Source organism: Athene cunicularia, assembly GCF_003259725.1.
Source record: "Athene cunicularia isolate RWA chromosome 23 unlocalized genomic scaffold, athCun1 chr23_part1, whole genome shotgun sequence".
Lineage (NCBI taxonomy): Eukaryota > Metazoa > Chordata > Aves > Strigiformes > Strigidae > Athene > Athene cunicularia.
This window is the reverse complement of record NW_020799130.1, coordinates 1,170,827-1,177,402: the sequence shown is the minus strand read 5'-3', so window position 1 is coordinate 1,177,402 and position 6,576 is coordinate 1,170,827.

Genomic DNA, 6,576 nt, shown 5'->3' with positions numbered 1-6,576 from the left:
GGGGGTGGGGTGGGGGAGCGCAGGAGAAGCAGCAGCGCGGGACTCTCGGGGCAGTCGGTGCTGAAAGGGAATCCGTAGCTATCGAAGGGTGGAAGCTCTCGGATGTAGCAAGCTCCCAAAGATGAAGCAGACAAACCGAAAGCTGTCTGAAGACGCAGGAGACCGGGCAGTCCTGCTGCGAGCGGACCTCGCGTGTGGGTTGCGCGTTTAAAGGAGCGACGTGCGTGTATCGGTGGGACTTCAGGTTCCCAGCTGGGAGCTGGAAACTCTGGATGGGAACAGCTGGGCGGGGCGGGGGGCGCTGCCCTGCTCTGATGGTTGAGGAGGGTGTGGGTCCGTGGCGAGTTTGGTGAGCGTTCCTCCGGTCAGGAAAAGCTGTAGACTAGACTATTAAACACTGCACCTCAGTAACCTTGTAATGCTGCATAAAGTAATAATAATAGCAAAGGTCTGCTTTGATTACACTGTAATGTGCTTGCACATGCCTGCAAAAAATACACACTTTCATTTGTTGTAGTGGTCTTAATAGCAGTTATAAGACTTTTTTCTTTTATGACGAACCTTGTCCTTTATTGTGGTGTTTCTGTATATTTATTGGTAATCTGTGTGCAGCTCATAGGTCCGTGTGTCTGGTCTGTGTGTTGCTTTTAACACTTATTTTTAGTTGGGAGAAGTTTCCTGAATGTTTTGTTTTTCTTCTCCGAAGTCAGCTTAACTAGTCACGTCTGAGAGGAGACTGAATAAAACAGCTTAATAGACAGACTACTTTAACTGGTACCTTGTTTCTTTAAGGTTAAAACTGAAATTATTTTGTGTTATTACTGTTTATACAGTACCGGGCATTTAAGATGTAGAATAACTTGATGTCAGGATATTTTTGAATATCAGGAGCTTAAGCGCAAAACTCCCACTTCAGTTGCAAGTGGTATCTTTGCAGGAAGATGTTCGTGTCCGGACTCTTTCTAGGAGTAAGCAGAGCTTTTGGACATCTATTTGGACGCGATCACGGAAATATTTAGGGTACACAGTCCCGGGGTGGGGCAGCGGCCCCTGTTGGGAGTTGCCCACACCCCGTTGTTGAAAGGGACGCTGTCCGATGAGCGCTCCTGCTTGCGCTGCCCACGGAGACGAGGAGCCAAGTACCTTTTTGCTGTGTAGGTTTCTTCTGATTCAACTTAGAGAAATGAACTGATGTTTCTTGTCGTTTGTTACCAACTTTCTCGTCTCATCACAGTGCCCGATGCCACTTTGTTGGTATTTAAGCTTGCAATGATGTTAAATGATTTTATATTCCAAATTTCTTAATGTTATTAGGCTAGGATTTAGAAAGCATTTTTTCAGTCTAAATTCTGAGCCAAAACCGTGTCTTCTATCCCTTTTAGTAGTAGGCGTTTTTACCTTTTAGACTAAAAAGGGCCAAAAATCTCGCACCATCAGCTTGTTTGCAGCAATACTCTCCATCTCTTCCCTTGCCTATCAACTAGTTTATTTTCTATCCACATTTAGCTAATACTGAAGCTGTTGAGACTTAGAAGGAAGTTGCCTCTTCTTTCTAATAAAAGAAGTGAAATGGCCTCGTGTCTGATGATGCTGGTGTCTGTTGGGCAGAGATCTCTTCCTCGAAGTCTTGCCTTGGTGATGATGAACTGTAGCACGCGTGGGTTTAATTACAGTGGAAACGTTCTGTGTGTTTCTGTTGCATTCATTGGAGGGTGCCTCATGTTTTAAGGTATCCCGTTTAAATACGAGCTAATAAACCGCTGAAGGTGTAGATGCTCTGTTAAAATACTTCGACAAAAAAAAACAAAACAAAACCAAACAACAGACCAAACCAAAAAAACCCCAACAACCTAGTGCGCATGGACAGTTTTATTTCATCTCCCTGCTTGGCAAAGTTTGAGACTGAGGATTTGCTGTAATTGATGCTACTTGTAGTAAATCGTGCTGGGATTAATCCTAAAACTGAACTGACTCAGCTGTACGTTTTATGAAGAGGAGAAGCGATAGTGGTGACTGTGCTATTAAACCAATAGCAGAAAGCTCTTAAAAAAAAAAAAAAATGCAAGGAGGAAACTTGTCTTAATATTGAAAAAGCTGAATATACTGAAAAAAAAATCTCATGCTGCTAGAACCTCATGAGCCTGTATCTTCACACCCACAGTTTACCCCAAAAGACCCCAAATGACTACTTCAAAAATTAATATATAGAGGGGAAAAGCGTTTCCCTGTGGGTTTTTTTTGAGTGCCTGTTCACCTCCTAAAAGGACCGTGCTGAGAAGCAGGTGGCAGTGCCTGTAACAACCGTTCCACCAGACTGTGTTTTGTATCTCAACCTTGAAGCTACCTTACCTGCCCGAAGCAGACAGAGGTTCCAGTAGATCGGTGCTATTTGAAACAACGGAGCCAAAGGGGTTTGTGAGCAATAACTGACCCCTCCGTAGAACATCGACGCTCTGATAGATTTCTGGTTGCAATTTTGACGCAGTTCACACTGAAGAGTGCCTGGCTACCAAGAAGAACAGCAGCGGGCAGTTGTAGAGTTCATTTTGCTGTAGCACTACGCTTGCTCCGCTCTTCAGCACTCACCTACCTCCCTGTGTCCCCCCGCAGGATCGCGCTCCCTCTGCTGCCTGGCTGCAACCAGCCATGCTGAGGCTGTAGCTGTGTGGAAGGTGAATCAGCTCTGGGTGTGAGGGGGGGTGGTAGTGCCATGGTGATGAAAGCAACCTGTAGAAATCAAGGACTGGGTGGGAGCTGGGTGATGTCGGGTCAGCTGTGCTCGGCTTGAGCCCCTCAGGGAGATTGAGGGGAACATCAAACATTAGCTTAGGTGTCCTGAGCTGGTTGTGTCGGACTTGACCTTCCTGAGAGCAAGCATGTGCCTTTTTCTGATCAAGAACAGAGCTGGAAAAAGCTTGGCTTTGTGTTGGTAGTACGGTTAGTATTTTTCTTAACTGCTTTTAAACTTGAAGTCCTTGGTCAGAGTGGAGTTGGTTTTGCGTTGAATCACTCAGTCAAAGCGAGCCCTGAATTATTTGGAATTAGAACTACCCAGAGAGGAGAAGCTTTTGAAATAAGTGGTTTCTGGAGAGTAACGTCATCAAATAAACATACTTCCTGGTAGACTTGCAATTTTTTAAAATAAAATGTAACCTTGATACGTTTCTCTGTTTAATGAGAATCACTAATTCTGCCTTTATTTGAATGTTGCCTGTCCAGTAATGTCTTCACTCTTCACTGTGCTCCTGCAGCTTTCCAGACACTCCATCGCTTCTTCCCCCCTACCCCCTTTGGTGGCTGTAAGGACACGAGGAACGTTGTCCAGGGAATGTCAAGGAGCAGTGCAGAGGTCTGGTTAAGCGGGAACGTGGAGGTGAGGATTAAACATCACAGATAATTCTTTGAGAAGCAGCTTGCCAGCAGCTGAGGGCAGTGATGTCTGCGTACAAAATGCTGTGGTCTCGTGGGTGTGGAAAGAGTTAGCAAAGTGGTACGAGGGGGGGGAAGATTCCCCATCCTCTGCTATCGAGGTACGAGTAGAGGGAGGGTTGTTGTAGACTGTGCGCTGCGCAAAAGCAGGCACCTGTGTCCTAGTGGCTAGTTGGGGCTTAAAGCTGCTAAAAAAATGGATTTTCAGACTGAAATGGGAGAGCTTTTTAAATAGGTTTTATTTTGTGGAGTTTTGAGATATTGCTGAGTTATCCAGCCAGGGACTGCGGTGTCAAGGCTGGCTCGGAAATGGGTTCCCTCTGACCCTGGGGAAACGATTCCGCCTCATTCCTCACCCTACCTTGCAAACGCGTTACGATGATTCACATCGCCTTACAAGAGCTCGCTGTTAGGTGTTCTGAGGATGAACCATGTCGTGGAAGTGCTACTTCTTGACACAAACCTGTGCACCTTCTCGCAAGTTTGCATCTTCAGCGAATACCGTTCTGTTCGGAGCCTGCCTTTGAGCCGAGCCTGTGCTCTTCGCTGGCATCGCAGCTCTGCCCGCGCAAGGCCATGGGGACTGCTCCCGTGATGTTTGCCTGTCGCTTGCTTTTAAGGTAATCCATTTGTTGCAAAACAGACTGTCAGAGGGCAAGTTTATTTAAATGAGAGGATTTTTTTTTTTTTTTTTTTTTTTTTTTTTTATTTTTTCATTGCTGAGAATCGTGTAGGTCTTTCAAACGCATTTGGCAGTTGGAAAATTAATACCTGCTGTAATACTATCTAGCAACACAACAATATGACTGTATGTTGAGTTTAGGGCTATACTAACCCGCAAATCATAGGTCCACAACCCATTTAAGTACAGATGTGCAAAAATTAGCTAGTAAAATAGTTACTAATAAACTCTCATTATGCTTACACTTGCAAATCACTTAAATATATTCAAAACCGGTTTCTTCGATAGGAAATCCACGTCTCGCCGGTTAGTGTTCACTCAGACGTAATAGCAAATAATAATAATACCCACTGGAGCAATGCTAAATTTAAAGAACTTTTTGAAGTTTTTTGAACCTGATGGTGTGCCAGCAAAGGGGAAACTTGAGTAGCGCTCTTTAACCGGTGAGGAAAATCGCACGCCAAAAAAAAAACTTGGTGAGAGGAGGACTGCTAGAGGTGAAGTTCGTCTCCTGGCTTCTGGCAACTTTGCAGGGAAGAATGGCTTCTTTTGGGTACTCGGTTTTGTGCATCACTTTCCTCCTGTGGCTATAGTTTTTAGTTTTCTTTGGGCTTAATTTCTATTCTTCGGTGAAATGTTCTCATTTCTACAGTTTTCAAGTGTTGGATCTAGCCTTGAGACAACTAAATGTTTTCCTGTAGAAAAACCTGCATCTTGTGTCTGTTTTGCAGGCAGTTGGGAAAAGCTAGCCTCAGCACAGCAATAGAGTTGGCAGAACGAGGGGTGTTTTTTTTGATCCGAAACGTTGATTTTACAGGCTCGTTGCCCAGCCCCTGCTGCTGTGACCAGCGACGCTGGCGTATGGATCCTGCGTCTCGCAGGTTAGGCGGCACGCTCTGGGCTCACAGGGTACGGATCGTCCTGTCGTATTCTTGTTTCTTCCCTTGGTGTAAGCAAGTTAAGCTTCCCCAGGTAGCTTATTGGTGGATAAATAGTGTTGTTGCTTGTCATGGGGGAAAAAACTAGGCTGTTTTTTGGCCTGGAGGTGTCTGATTCTAGATAAGAACGTTGTTTCTCAGCGGGTATTATGTTAAAGCTTTCACAGTAATTGGTAGCATTCGGTTATGAGCCAATATGGGTATTAAAGTATCTTCAGGAGAAGGTGGCTCAGGTGGCATAGCGTGTGCCATAAACATTGCTGGTGATCAAACTGTATTTGTTTAGGAGACTGCTGGAAGCAATGTCGTGCATATAAATTTTGCGTATTTAATACCATATGTTTAAATTGAGAAAAAAAAAAAAAAAATTATTGTGCTGTTTGGGATTCCTTTTCAGAATAAAATTCTAATAAACCAGTCCAGTGGATTGCACTTCCCTTCTATGTGTACGTCTTGCTCTTTCTCATATGCTGGTAACTGCTCCCCTCTCGTTTCGGTGTTACCATTGCTTAAGCAGGAACTTGAAGGTGTTCCCACCGTGACGGTACTGAGGGTTTTCAAAGCAAAAGGGAATTGTTTCAAGAATAAAGTAGAGCTGTGACTCGAGACATTGCACAAATAGATCGTAGGTGGATGGCAAACAAACTGGTAAAAGCCTTTATTTTTACTTAACCATCTTGACCATGTGTGCCTATTTGTATTGCGGATGTGGGCTGCAACCATGCGGGGTGGGAGGGAAACCACGTGTCGGGTGTGTTTTGAGATGTACTTGCTAAGCAGAAGCGGTGTCCTCTGCCCGTTCTCCCTTTCCAGACGAATTGTTCTTGCCAAAATTTTCTACCTGTTGCAAGAGTTGCTTTCTTTCCAGCACAGTAAAATGTCAACTTCTTTCACTGTTCCTTCCCTCTCGTAGGCATCTGTAACCTCTGTACGACTGTGTATAGTACACAACAGTCATCAGATCTCTACTGGCTTTAGATACCATCAAGCTGGGTGTATTGTAAATGAACCGTATTCATTTGAAAAATAAAATTTTTTTGAAATGCGTATCTGATACTTTTTTTTTTTTAATACTTGGATTATTTTAATTTATTTCCAAAGCCATGTCCGCGGGAGTGGATGGGGCTGGAGGCGTTGATCTGAGCCGGGTGGCATTGGAGGGGGGTACCAGGCGTGGATGCCACACCTTTTGCCAGAAAAGGATTTTACTTTCAGCCTTTTCTGTTTGATTTAATGCAATTTATTTAAAAAAAAAATAATAAGAGAGGGAAGAACTTTTGAGCAGCAGTTTAAATCTTCCCGCTGCCCACAAAACCAGAGCTGGCGTGGGAGCGCGATGGTCTCCGCGGGTCCCTGTCGGGGTGAGGAGGGGTTTGGGGGGTACTGGAGTGCTGTGATCCTGGGACCCCCGACTGCTCCCCACCCCCAGGACACCCCGCCCGCTTGCCTTTAGTGGTTATTTTCTTGGGATTTTTTTTTTTTTTAATAACAACAACTGGGTTTGTTGCTTTGGCTTCAGTTCGCAGC